Genomic DNA, 14,348 nt, shown 5'->3' with positions numbered 1-14,348 from the left:
GCAGCGAGCAGAGGCTGGTGCCTGCGGCAGCAGTGAAAGCCGCTTTGGCTTCCAGAGCGTTTTCCAGCAAGCACCTTTCTCCGGAGAGGTTTTCTCCTCCCGCACCGAGCCAGCAGCCCCTGCTAGCCCTGAGGATCCCTGGTTGTCCTCCTCTGGGTGCTCCTCTGCTGGGACGGTGCTGGCGGAGCCAGACGGTGCTCTCTAGCCTCCTTCAGCTCTCGCCTCACCTGCTCCTGGTTTCTGCTTAGGTCGGAAAATCTCAGGTCCACGTCTCGCTGGGTGGACCTTGAGCTGGGTCAGGAATTAGTTAATCCTATCAAAATATTATGCAAACTGGTGAACTTTGCAGTGTCAGAAGAGGAAACGTGTGCTTTTGCTCTGATTTGTACAGGAATTGGGAGCGTGGAGAGTCGGGGCTGCGGCTGTTTCTGCTGTGTAAACAGCCGGGGAACTGCCTGGTTTCCACCTTTCCTCCCTCTCTGCTACCCGTTGAAGAGGCTTTGGCAGCGCTCGTAGAGCTTAACATCTGGGAAGACTGTTAGCAGTAGCTAGGCCAGGCCAGACCCTTTCCTGGATTTGAATGTAGCTACCTCAAATGTTCCAGGATTTGAGTTTTGGTGTTTTTTTTTTTCCACCAGCAGTTGCTGCAGCAAAATTTTCCAGTCCCCTTGATGAGTGGTGCAAGGGGGATCTGCTCTCCAGGGCTGGCGTCCAGGCCCTGGTATCCATCGTCTTTCAGCAGCAAATAAAATCCTGCTGTTTACAGCTGGAGAGAAGTCACGGGCCAGAGGGAGGTGGTGCCCGGGTTTCTCACCGCTCTGGTCCCATGGGAGAGAGGAGGCTTGTGGGAGGTGTAGGTACCGTGTGAGCATCGCTTGGACCCTTCATCCACCCCCACCGTGCCAAGACTGCGTGGCCGGAGATGGCCTGCTTTCATTCACTGTGCAGTGATGATGGGGGCAGGGGAGGAAATCAAAGAAAGATTTAAAAAAAAATTCTTTTTTAAGCTCCAGCTATGAAATCCGCTGTGCCTCCAAGTTGGGCCTTGGAGCCAGATGTGATCAGGCTTAATATGACAGCTATTTCTTAAATATTTTAAGAGCTGCCTGGAATAAACTAAATGCTTCCGCGTAGTGACCTAAATTCCACTTGCTGTAAACTTCATTAGAAAGTGGATTTGTGCGGCTGCCAGGAGCAGGCACTTCGCAGCTTCATCGATCTGGCCCAAACCTGCGCCGCACAAGTGCCTTCCTCAGCAGGTTTTTAAAGAGCTCACCGCCGCGTGCTACCGGCCAGGTACGTGGCTCGTTTCTTCGGCTTTCCCCTCCCTTCCTCCCTCGTCTTTCCTCCTGGAGCAAATGCATCATCTAATCATCTAATCACGTCGTGCCGTCAACTGCATGGAGTCGTCCACACTGGCTGCATGGGCAAGGGTAGAGCAGCCAGGAAGAAATACGTCGCTCCTGGTCCTCTCCGTCAGCCAGCCCGGCGCACTGTGCTCTCAAATCCACGTCCCGCACCGTACGCGCCCGCAGAGATGCCTGGCGTGACCGCGGGGGCTGCCTGCAGTTCGGGAAGTCGCCTGCAGTTCGGGCACCTCTCGAAGAAGCTTCCTTTTCTTCCTCTGTCCCCAAAGTACTGGCTATCCGCGTGCACCGCCGTGGACCTTGGGGAGGGATTGTTGGTAGTGCAGATGGCACATCCTGCGTCCTACTAGGGAAAAATCCCTGGAGAGACCTGGTACCGCCAGCGCTTTGGGTGGGCTGCAACGTGCGCATCCCCGGGCCTGAGCAGGGCTACGCAGCCCGCGCCGAACTCCGTCGCGGCATGTTTGCAGCTCGCTCGCCCAGTTTAAAGGTAGTAAAGGAGGGTGCGTGCAGGCACTACGGTGATGGAGGGCCTGCGCAAAACTACAGGCGCTCCCCCGGTGTCGGACGGGGAGCAATGGCCGTGCTGGCAGCGTTAATGGGAGAGGGGAAAGGCGGTGTTTCCCCAGAGCCCAGGAAGGTGGGCAGCCAGCCTTGCCCTCCCAAAGGGACCCCCGCTTCTGGGGTTGGGGGGACACGACGTGCCTGCATCCCCTGCAGTTTTACCTCTGCTCTGAAGCTGAGGTGCTGGGGGGGTCTCCAGCCTGGGGCCAGGGTGGTGTGATGAACCCTGCCGCGGTTTGGAAGCACCCGGCTTCGCGGGTGGGCTGTACGTACCGGCACTGCCTACGGAGCAGGCAGGTTACGGCTGAGGAAACGCAGGACTAGCTCCCAAGCCTCTCGTACGGGAATGACGCGCTGTCGCCCAGCGGCAGCTTCGACGTCGCTTCCTGCTTCGTGGCACAAGAGCGGGCAGAGCTGGCTTTGAAAGGGGAGCTTTCCTCTGCGAGGATGGTCCCAGTGCTGCCGGGTGGTGGAGAAAGCCACCGCTGCTGGGAGCTAGGCCCAAGCTGAGGTGCTCGGGGGGGCCGAATTCGAGAGTTGACTGCTACTTCCAAAGTACGTTTTAAAGAATAAATCGGTTGCACCTAAAACATGGTTTCTAAAGGGTGAGAGAAGAAAATGTGGGCTTTCCTAGGAAGGCAGCAGCCTCCAGCGAAGAAACCTGACCGCCGGGAAGCAGAGGAGGGCTGAGGTACGGGGTCTGTCCTACCACCCCGGAGACCTCCAGATAGGAACCGTGCCCAGGAGCAGGCTGGAGCCTCCCAGCTGGGGGCAGTGATGGGTCCTCACACACGTGGGGATGGAGCTGAGCCAGAGGGAGCTTCCTGCCTGCCAGCCCCGCGGGAGGCTGACACCCCTCCGTGCCGCCTCGGCCCAGCCACCCTCACCCGTTTCGGTCGACGCGGGCAGAGTCAGCAGACCCTTCAGTGGTGGGGTAACTTCGGACGAGCATCGGTGAGTCACACCAGAGCGGCTTCATCCAGCCTCTTCCACCAGCCGCCGCCACCCCTGTTGCGAGAGGACGGGACCAGGCGCAGACCGGCTTTCCAGCCATCGCAGCGAAGGGCGGCGCGGCACCAATTCGAAGCCCCCAGGCACTGGGTGCCCGTCCACGGCCTACGTCAAGCCTGGGGATCTGGGGCTGGTGCTGCCTGCAGCACGTCGCTAGCCGGAGAGCATGGCCAACACATTTGTTTGGGTGCCTAAAAATACCCCCAGCCTAAGGAGACGGGGTGGCTAGCGTCAAGGCTGGAGGTCGAGGAGAAATATCCCCCTCTTCTAATAGCCGTCTGCGTCCTGCTTACGGCTTCCGAGCATCGGGGAGCACCATGCACCTGGGCGGCAGCGGGGCGCGAGTGGATCTTGCTGGGTGATTTTGCAGTCGCTGGAGACACGGTTGCTGTTAAGCTTGAACAAAGTGCGAAGAAATTCCCGTGCCGGTGCCGCGGAGCACAGGGCCGTCCCTCATCCCAGTGAGCGCTTAACAGCCAGCGGCCGGCGCGGTGCGGCGGAGGGAGGCGCGCTCTCGGGCTGCGTTTTGGCAAGCCGTTTGCAAGGCTGACCCAAAGCAGCAGCCTTTCTGCTGCCTCCCTGCCGCCTTCGCTTTCGCTGCCGGCAGCCAGGACGCTCAGCCGCAGGGAGCCTGGCTCTGCTCTCCCGGCCCTGGGAGAGACGGGAGCCGCCGGGACACTTGCAGCTCCGCTCCCGGGCAGGTCGGCTCCGTGCTGGCCTTCCCTGCTCCCCATCCCGGGCAGCTAACCCAGGCTCGGCGTGAGCAGCGAGAGGTGCTGCTCCACCTCGTCTGTAGGGCGGTGATTTATTTTCCAAAGTTAAACCCGGGGCTTGAACAGAGAGGCAGCCCAGCGCTACCTAGGCTGGCTTTAACGCTGTCTTGGAGACAGGGCCTTGCTGGACGGCAGTAGCTAGGCCAGGGCTGAATTAATTTCCCACAAATTTGAGATGCTTCATTGGTTGCCCGGACTCTGCTCGAGTCGCCGGTTATTTATTTGCCCGAGGCTTAGCGAGATGGCTGTGGGTTTTGTCGAGGCAACGGCACGGGCGTTGGCACGAGGTTCGCTGCCACCGCTGCTGCAGAGCTTCTCCTTACGCCAGCCGCGGCCCGAGGTTTCACCCGGGCTGCAGGCGGCTTCACCTCGCCTGCTGCTGCCGTATTGAAAGGACGCCTTTCGTTTTTATTTTTCCTGCTGAAGGCAGCTGGCCGCGAGGCCTGGCGGTGAGGACGCCGCACCGGCGTCACCGGCTTCGGGCGCCCGTGCCCACGCCGGGAAGTGAGTCACGCGGGGGCCGAGCGTTTTCGCACGCCGCGACATGCGTGCGTTCGGAGGTTTCGCGGCGAGACACTTCCCTCCTCCAGCCAAACCGCTCGGGGCTGCGCAGCGAGCAGGGGAGGAAGGAAGCGCTCGCGGCGGCCGGGGGGGGGAGGGAGGCTTCTTGGCTCCCTTCTGCCTCCGTTTGGGGCAGTGGGGGCGTTACGGCCCCTTTCAGACAAGACAAAAAGGGTCCGGGGCGGGCGGCTCTGCTCCGGGGACTGCAATTTTGCCCGCCAGGCTCCCCGCTGGCCGGGCTGCGCTGCGCTGCGCTCGCCGGCCCGCGGACGGTGCTTGGTGTCGGCAGCGAAGGCGGCCGCGCTCGTCTGCGCCCCGCGCAAGAGGGTTGCAGCCCGGCAGCTCTATCTGCTTTGAAGGGCTGGGAGCTTTTCTTCCGCAGCCGACGAGGGGGTTAAGCGAAAAAATGAAATTTCTCGCTATCTCCTTCCTCGCGCTTTCTGATCTCCGCCAACGGAGCTGAAGATGGGGGAGGATTTTTTTTTTTTTCTTTCTAAATTTAGCTTTGGAGAAATTGCTGTAACTAATCGGCTTTAGGGTACTGGGCTCACTCTTTAATTTTATCTTTTTTTGTCGTTAAGACCTTGTCATGTGGCTGTGGGCTGCAGCTTGCCGGTTCTCTGCATTTCCTGGGCTCTTTTTTTTTCTTTCTTTTTTCCGGGAGTCAATTAATAACCCACAAAAATAACACCTCCAGCTGTTCCCTTTGCAGCTGCTGGGCTGGAGTCTAATTACGGGGCCCTGCAACCCAGTCCCTGCTTTGCATGTAAAAGTGCCAGTGAATAGGAACAGGCGGAGGAGATGATGGCAAGGCAAAAAAGGAATGCGGTTTAAGGTGCTATTTTTAGCCTTTTCAAGCCAAATGTAAAAAGACCCTTAGGCTGCTTGTGTCCAGCTAAATCTGCTCATACGCACAATATTGTTCCCATGGCACAGTGCACCAGTCTTGTCTTGTCTTGTCTTTTTTTTTTTGGCAGTTAGGCTTGCCTACATCTAAAACCTCCTCCTGAGTTGGTTTGAGCAGTGCTGCGTGGAAGTGGCTTACATCCATGTGCTAATGTTTTGTCGAAATCATCTGTAGTTCTCTGTGTGCTGCTAAATGTACCAGGGCTGGATACGGCCACAGCAGCGATGGAGAGGGAAGGCACACAGTACTGCGGCCGCTCACCCAGTCCAGAGCTTGCATCTCACAGCGTGGTGGTAAACTGCTGGCCCGGTCCCCTGCAGAAAGGCCTTTTCTATTGAGAGATACACAAAATGAATTTATCTTGAGCTCTGGTGGATGTGCAAAGACCTTACTCTGCTATCCCTCCCACGTCATCCTGTTTTATCTCGCACCCTCCTGCTTCCCTAGCTGGATGTCATCGTTGGGTGAACATACTGGGCAGATGTTGTCCCTGCTCCTTGGGCAGGCTGGCAGTTCACCAGCCCGTGTTTCAGGGCAGGCCCCTGCTGAGCTTTTAGCTTGCGCTGCCTCTGGGGAGAACAAGCTGTGTGGAGCCATCCCAACGTGGGCCACCAGTGCTGATGGCAAAATAGAGAAGATGAGGTGCCAGGGCCACAGTTAGGGAAAGAAACTCTAGCTCCCTTGTAAGACCGTGAGGGGCAATACTAGGACCTCTGGGAGACCTTGCAGGATCTGCACTTTCTGTGGGAGCTGGATGAGCTAAGCCAGCTTCAGCTGGCCTGACTTCAGGGCACATCCTTGTGCCCAGGATCTCCTGCTGGCTGGCCCAGGGCCAGCAGAGGTAGCTGGCAATAGATTCACAACGGCTCCCTTGAGTCTGTTGCCTTATACATTAAAGTACAACTCTATTTGGAGAAAGAAGGGCTTAAATAGCCTAGTTTAGCATCCTATGAGGATGATATTATTGCTCTGCTGGTTCTGCCTGGACTTCCACCACTGACCTCATCTGCCCTCTTGCTGCCTGCTGGGCGTTCAAGACCTCCCTCCTTCTGGCTCACATCAGAAGCAGTGCAACAAAGTGTTCTCCATCGCATATTAGATATCTGCTCAGTCACCCAGCCGGTCTCAGTGCCAGTGGTGGTGTTGGTCCCAGCTCTCTGGAGTTATCTTGACCTCCCACTCAGTGGTTTTGGAGGGCTGAGCCTGCTCCTGCCCTCTCTGTTGAGGGCCTTGGCATTGATGAATGTTTCTTCTGTGCTGCAGGTGAGCACTTTGGCTGTTCCAGGGGTTGACTCACCAAGACGGCTTGGCCTGTGCGGGGCAACCAGGAGAGAAAGAGGCACAGCATAATTGTACAGCGCTCCCAGCATCCACTGCCTCCTGGCACATATGCCGGAGCAGACGTACAGGAAGGCCCAGGTGCATACGGGATGTTGGGGATGGGGCGCTACATAAGCTGTGGGCTTGTTCCCAGGCCAGACGGTGTTGCCTGGCTGGGGTGACACGAAATGGCCACTGCTGTGTCTGTGACCACAGGGTATATGCCCCTTTCCTTCGACAGCTGGGGTGGGTCTCTCAATCTGGCCACGCAAAAATAAGCAGGTGGTATATCCCGAAGGAAGGTACACGTACGTCTTGTGCCTCCTGATGGAGATCCTTTGAGCACTGGGTGAACAGCACTTGCCGACGCCAGGGCAGCATCACAGGGCTGGGAATTGAGTGTTGGTTTTGCTCTCCAGGAGAGAGTCTTGATAGATCTGGAAGGGAATCTTCCAATCGAAGGTGGGAAAAAGCAACATTTCTCAATTTATACTTTCTCTGTGTTTTGAGGCAAATTCAAGAATATTCTGCTCTTTATAGCAGGAAGTCTTCTGTCAGAAAAACGAACCCAAAGTCAGACAGGACTCTGTCAGTTCTTGTACGGCCCAGGAGCCCGGAGGGTTTGGATCCATTCCAGGCCTTTGCTGGCCGTTACGGCCTGCTGGCTGCTCGCTGTGTCTGCCTAGGCGATGATAAGGGAGAAGGAGCACGTATTGTAGGAAGCTGGAAACCAAGCATTCAATTCACTGAATCTGCAGGAGGAGGACAGGATCTGTCAGCTGGCCTTACACAAGCTATTACCGCTTATAAACCCCTCTAGACAATTGTAATGGGCCACATGGGTTCTCGTTGTTGTTGGGCTCTGGTTTAATTCAGACTCAGGCTGGTTATGACCAAAAGCAAATAAAACAGAACAGCTGTTCATCAGCTAATTTGAATATTTAGTGGTCAGGCATTAGTCTGTAGCTACTAGCTTGAAACCGCGGCTGCAAATAGGCTTCCTGCGCTGGAGACCGTTCAGTTAATTTAAACCAAATTATTTAGAAACTGCTATTTAGAAGCTGCCCTCAGAAAACTCCCCCAAAAACAGGCATTGCAGAGCCAGAGCTTGGCTCAAATGCCAACTCCACCTCTTCCTTCTCTGCTCAGGCTCCCCCTGTCCAATGCTGACAGCTACAAGAGCCATTAGGTGTTAAATATATCGTCTCTCATCCCTGGACAAATGGGGCCAAACTCTCTGTGGGTGTCACTTCAGTGGAGCTCTAACAGTTCACTTAACCAAGGATAGAAGATGCTATCAATCTCTGTTCAATCTTGTCTTGCAAAGAGATGGCAAACGTGGCTTTCCATCATGCAGTACATTAGCCAAATTAATTCCAGGATGGAGAGAGCCAGTCAGCGGCGTCTCAAGGCTGAGGCAGATTAGTGTTGCAGCCACGTCAGAATTAGCAGAGCGGCCGCTCGCAGCGTGCCAGCTCCCTGGATGCAGGCAGCCTTCTGCTTCGCCATGCCCTCCGTCTAACACATTTCAGGAGCGCTGAACTCCCCGGAATCTGACACAGACAATTCAATTGGAAAGAACATCTGCCTCCCAATTGCGCTCTCCATTCAGGCTGTCGCTGCTGCAGGCGGGTGACTTTTTTTTTTTCTTTTTTAAATGTCTTGCTTGCTTTCTTTAATCTCCAAAACACAGGCCCTCCTGCGGAGCACAGGAAGGTTCCTCCCCCTCGACAAGGAGAAAGAAATTAGCAAGCGGATCGAGCGTGGATAGCAAATAATGAGATTGCCTTGGATACGGGGCCGGAATTCATGCAAAGAATTCTGCTGATCACAGGAGATAAGCAGTCATTTCTATGGCCTGCAAGTAGCGTCATGAGACTTTTGTTTCTCAAGTGTTTTCTAAGAGATCCTTGCGCAAAAGCTGCCAACACAGGCCTGATCCACAGACAGATTGTGCTGGTTTAACTATTACACTTAAGAGTGTGATTTAAAAAGTAAACCCTGAAATAGCTATCCCGGTAGTTATTTCGGTATGCGAGTGCCTCATAATGATATGTCTCTTTTTCCTTCAGGCATGGGAATAAGCTCTGCAGATATAAGCACTTTCCTCCTAGCAGAGCAGCAGCCACAAAGAAGGCTTGTCCCCACTGAACCGCAGTGAAAGGGGCACAGTGTTTGCCCACAGGGTGCAATCCAAGTGCTGGTGGAGTCAAGGCGTACTTTAAAAGGAGCTGGATTTGCGGAATACTTTTAATAGTAAGCAATTGTTTCTCATTACTCCTCTGCTATTACCGAAAAAAAAAAAAAGCACAACATTTTACAGGCAAACAAGGATAAAGGCTAGACCTCGTTAACAACCAAACATCTTGATTCAACGCTTATTGAAGTAGATGGGAGTATTTATACTGTCAGACTCATTAGAAAGAGGGATATTAAACAGCCTTTGTATTTATTTTTACAGGAAATTTACTCATCCTTGCATATGCTATCCCTCTTGGCTGAGATCCGTATTTTTCACAGGATGGAAAAGTGCCATTGACTAACTGATCAGACCCAGGCAGTCCTTTGAGTCACCATTTTAAAGAGGCAACCGGTAACTGCATTTTCACCATTAGGAAGCTTTCACCAGAAAGCTTCCAGACAGTGGCAGTTGGGTGCAAGCAGTATCACCAAAGGCACTTGGTAAAGTTAGGCATCTCACAGCCCTGGGCATTGCCAAAAGTTCAGCAGACCCATGCTTGCTTGCAGCTCTAGCTTCCTGTATTACGAGCACAGCATCTTCTGCCAGCAACGAAGCACCTCAACCAAGTTATCATCCAAGCATTTTTTCCTCTCTATATATTCCCTTTGAAACCTTTCCTTTCACAGTTTGGCTCCCCCTGTGCCATCTCCTATAAATATAGGGATAAAATCATGTTGTGGGTGCCCCAAATGTTTCCAAATTTTCCCCCCTTCTGACGTCTGCACTGTCAACCTTCTGGGTGTTAGGACTAGCCAACATGGGACTGGAGTAAGTGTCGGGTTTGATGCTTCATGCAGGATATACACCACGCTAGTTCTCATCACGCTTTAATTATTTATGTACTGGCCCCCCCTCCCCCCCTTCCCACCTGCTCGCTGCTGCATTAACACTGCATTGCTTACGAGCGGTGACACTGAATTCCATGTAGGAAGCATCGTACAAATGGTTATGGGCTTTGCAACGAGAGGATGTGGATAAGGCTTGGGATGCTTTCCATGGTCACATGCTGATCCCGATTCATGTATTTGATGAATCAGAAGTTAGTCCTATTTGCTAATGCTCATCTGCATAACTCTGAACATGTCATTGGCATCTGTGCTCTGATGTCAGCTGCTGGAGTCTGAGCGCTGGCAGCTGAGTGTCTCTGGCCATCTCCCAGCCTCTGATTCAATTTTCCTATCGGTCACTTGAGAACACAGGAAAAAACCATGTTTCTGACTATTTGTGACATCAAAACACAAAAGGTTCCAGGGTACAAGTTCATTTAAGGATTTTCTACACAGTGACACATGGGAAAGTTCAGATAACTCAAATAACAGTATAAAGTTAATACATCTTCATTGATACTGCACTAAGGCCAGTTTACTCCTGAATGAAAATCTCTACTTGAGAGTTTAATGCCCTTTAGCTTTCATACATTAACCTCATCTCCCTGAATGCAGGCAGGTCTGGACACGTTTTCCCCAGTTTCCAATCTTGTAACAGTGGTGGAAAACTACTGTAAAGCCAAAAGGCAGCAGCATTTGGAAACAAGGAGGTGATCACCCTGGAAGTCAAGAGCTCTAGTCTCTTCTCTAATACTGACTTACTGAGTGACTTCTTGTATAGCATTTTCTGAGCCTCAATGTTTATATCTGCGTATTGGGATTATTAATATCTTCCCTGCCATTACAGAGTGCTTTAAGATCTCCACAAATACATGGAAGTACTTCTCCTCCCGTGCATCACTTCTGCAGTATGTGTTTTACAAGGAGCTTTCAAAAATACATGCAGTTGTTATAGACCAGCATATTCAGACACGTCCCTGAAGTACCTAACTTGGACGTCACAATTACTATTTTTCTAAGAGCAAAGGAGTGAAGTAATTCAGGCTACCTAGTATGCAGCCGCACCAGATGCTGGCTCCTCAGACTGACAAAGGAAGGCAAAAATCGTGACACCTCATTTAGTATCTACAATGTGTTTAGTATGAACTGCGTGCAAATTAGAATTGTATGTCCCCAGGGCACGCTTCTGTCCTATTAACTGTTTGTCAGTCATCATGCTTATTTTTTTTGAAACCATTGTCACTTGGGACCTTTTTTGTGTTTTTTAAAGGCTTAGAAACTAGGCATTTATTTCAGGTGAGCAAGTGGTACATAAAAAACTCCAGTGACTCAGATGGAACGGGTTTCTAGGGGATTACCCTCGAAGAACTTCAGTATATCTGAACTCAAAATCTGGTCCTTCGTTTCACATACTTTTAATGCACTTGGTGCTTAGCAGCAAGAACTTGAACGAATGCATGTCCTGTCTTGTCGAATACTCCTACCAATCTCCTCCTCTCTTAAGCACAAAAGCTGCGAAGATGAGACCTGCTGGACAATAAGAAGCAAGGACCACTTCACTCTTATTCAGACTCTCCGAGATGCAAACAAAAGAAAACAGAGCAAGTTTCTGCCTGCTGAAATTCCACGGGCTTACACTGCATCACAGCAATGCCTGGAGGCATTGTGGATCTTGTATGCATGCCCAGAACATCAGCCCCACGCTGCTCCCAGTCAATTGCACTTTAAGTTAGCTATCAGTATTAATAAGGGATTGAGTACCAACAGTTCTCATTAATTTCCGTGAGAGTATTGCCTGAAACAGAATAAATAACCGAGCTTTGAGCTGTGCAATCAGAATTCACAACATGAGGGAACGCAGTCTAGGAAACGTTCACATGGTGGGGAGCGACTGACCTTAGCTAACCTCTATAGGCCTCAACTTCCCTTCCCATCTAGCAAGCTGCATTCCTTATCTTCTGAAAATATGGACTGGTTTGTACTTTCAGCCTCTGTCCTCTGGGCTTCAATCCGTAGCATGTCTCACGGCATTCCTTAAACATTTCACCCACCCATTTATTCATTTATATTCCTTCTAACAATTCATTGCTGGGGCTTTCATAAGAAAAGATTCAATGGGAATATAAACAATAATAGAAGTATTTTAAAACACACTCATTTCCTTGGCTGTGTCTCTCTTGTTAAGATTATTGGTTCTGTACAAGACAGGACAGACATTTGCCACAATTCAACCTTTGAATTACACATTAATTCATTTACTTTGTCAATAAAGTTCAAATCCCTTAAAAAGTCTTAATGAAGCTTTTCTGGTTACATGGCCATTTGGTAAAATAGAGAATAATGGCACTTTGTAAGAATTTAAAGATTGACCAGAATCTAAAAAGTGAAATGTTATGAAGAAAGGAGAATCTGAGTGGGCGTAAATTCCTCAGCCTGCTACACTAGCAGGATTATATCTCGGGCTTTCAGAGCAGGAAAAGAATGTTGCAGGCGTAATGGCAGGGAATATCAATCAGATAATGAAATCTAATTACAAAGTTACTAGATTAACTAGTCAAGTTCAGCTACGTGAACACAGCTGGCCAAATGGCACAGCAGAAACAAGATTTAGAGAAACAGTTTCTCAACACATTAAACAACTTCTTGTAACAGCTAGTTTCAGATCAGACAGGAGGCTATTCTTGGCTAACTTTAAAAGACACACGGTTTGTGTAACAAAGAGCTGTAGCTGAATCACTAATTAATAGTAACCACAAGTTCAACCTTCCTAGAGAAAGAATTGTACCAAAGGGACAGTATGATGACTCTCAATTTTAATGAAGAGATTTATTTTCCGAGGGAGTAATCCAGTAATGAAACATGCTCAAGGTGGGAAAAAAAGAAGGAAAAAAAAAAAGTCACTGAAGGAAACAGATGGACGGGCCTCCAGTTTTCAAGTCCTTATTTTGAGGCAGTTTGTGATACACTGGTACTATAAAAAACACAGTTGTATGTTTTGCTTTTGGTACATCATAGTATTACCAGGCTAGACACGGTAAGACAGATGTCTTTCAGATATCCAAAACTGCAAAACATCCCAGCCTGGGTGATCACTGGCTGAAGAAAGACAGAGACAGAGAAGAAGGAGGCAGAACAAAATGCTCAAGCGCCGACCGGGGCAGTCCCCAGGCCTGGCACCGTGCTCCCACGGCGCTGGCAAACATCATGGCCGGAGCGGGCAGCGAGGTGGAGGCGGAGGAGCTCCCTGCAAGCCTGCGACATCCCCGTGGGATTAGCCTCCGTGGGGCTGCTGGTCACTGCTAATATAGCGCTTCACCTCGACAGACACCATCTGCGACCCCGGAAGGACCGCTTTGGCCCTGCTCCCCTTCCAGGGAGAAGCGCCAAGTCCCGGCAATGTCTCCGGGGGCAGTTTCTCCCGCACGCCTGGCGTGATGTCCGCGAGATGATGCCGCCCGAGCGGCTCCTCTGGGCTCTCACACCGCTCCAGCGGGTTCGGCGGCGAACGACGATGCCTTAAATCCAGCATCGCCGCCCCGGCCCCTCCCGCCACGTTTTAACGGCCGCTCGCTGCGAGGCCGCGGCCCTCGCGCGAGGGGCGCCGCCTGCCCGGCTCGGCCTCCTCTCCGCGGCCTGAGGAGAGCGGGGAAGGATGGCAGCCCGGAGCGGGGCTCAGGGGCACGGCTGAGGGCGGCGAGGGCCGCTGAGAGGCGCCACGTCCCCCCGCGACGCTTCGGGGGCGGCTTTCGCGCTCCCCTCGCGCCGCCCGCGCCCGCGAGCCCAGCCCCGCACTGCGCATGCGCCCGCCCCCCCTTCCCCCGCCGCGCCGCCACGCGGAGCCGGCGGGCGGCAGCGCGCAGGCGCGCCGGCGGAGCGGGCAGAAGGTGCAGCGCCGCCTCCTCGCCGCTCGGCGGCTGCGCATGCGCAGCGCCTGGCGGGCGGCCAGGCCCCGCCCCCGCCCTGTCACTAGTAACAACAGGCGGCGGCGGCGCCCCTCCCCCCGCCGGAACCGGCGCGCGGCCCCGCGCCGACATGAGGCCAGAGCTCAGGCGGCCGCGCTGACGGGAGGCGGTAAGAGGCGCCGCGCTGCCCGCGCCCCCTTCCCCGCTCCCCCTTCCCCGCTCCCCCGCGGCGGCCGGCCGCTGCCTCGGACCGCGCCGGGTGCGCGGTTTCTCGCCCCCCCTTCCGCCTCAGGGCCGGCGGAGGCGGCAGCAGCCGCCCGGGGGGCGCCTTCCCCCGGCGGTTAACGGCCGCCCGCCCTCCGGGGTCCCCGCGCCGCCGCGGCGCTTCGGGCTCTCGCGGCGGTGGTGGCGGCCGGCGGCCCGGGAGGGCTGCGCCCCGCCGCGCCCGGGGCGATGCTGTCGGGGCAGCCGGCAGCCGCCGGAGCGCGTGCGAGCGGCGGGGGCTCCGGCTCCGAACAGGTGTCCGGCGGCACCCGCCGCCCCCGGCTCGGCGTTTGGGGCTGCCTTGGAGGCGGCAGCGGCAGCCGGGCCGGCGAAGGTGTCGCTTGGGGCAGGCAGCGGGGGGAAGCGCTGGGTTTCTTTGTTGTGTAACTTTTCTTTTTCTGTTGTTCGAGGGTTAGAAATCGTGTGCCGCTTTGTTGCTGATTCAGGGTTTTTCTTCTGAAATGCAGAGTGGTCACGGGTGAATTCCTCTCCTGACTAACACGTTAGGTGAAGTTTCTTAAGACTCTCGCATTTCGAAGCGACTGCGATGTCCGTCCGCTGCGCTCCTTAGCTGGAGCCGGCAAGACTTTCCAGAAGCCGTGTAGCTAGT

The 14,348-nt window shown here is 53.7% G+C and overlaps 1 protein-coding gene across 3 annotated transcripts in view; it reads left to right on the top strand.

Moving 5' to 3' along the window:
- Positions 1-13,582: 13,582 nt before the first annotated feature.
- SEC14L1 (SEC14 like lipid binding 1) overlaps positions 13,583-14,348 on the top strand; it is a 45,481-nt gene continuing 44,715 nt past the window's right edge. Inside the window, exon 1 of one of the 3 annotated variants that reach the window (XM_067308049.1) lies at positions 13,583-13,643. The gene's annotated coding sequence lies outside the window, so the exon portion shown is untranslated. Of the gene's footprint in view, positions 13,644-14,262 lie in introns of those variants that run through there. The other 2 variants (XM_067308051.1, XM_067308050.1) reach the window with 2 other exon arrangements.

Source organism: Apteryx mantelli, chromosome 19, assembly GCF_036417845.1.
Source record: "Apteryx mantelli isolate bAptMan1 chromosome 19, bAptMan1.hap1, whole genome shotgun sequence".
In the NCBI taxonomy this organism is placed as follows: domain Eukaryota; kingdom Metazoa; phylum Chordata; class Aves; order Apterygiformes; family Apterygidae; genus Apteryx; species Apteryx mantelli.
This window is presented reverse-complemented; position numbering and strand designations above follow the sequence as displayed.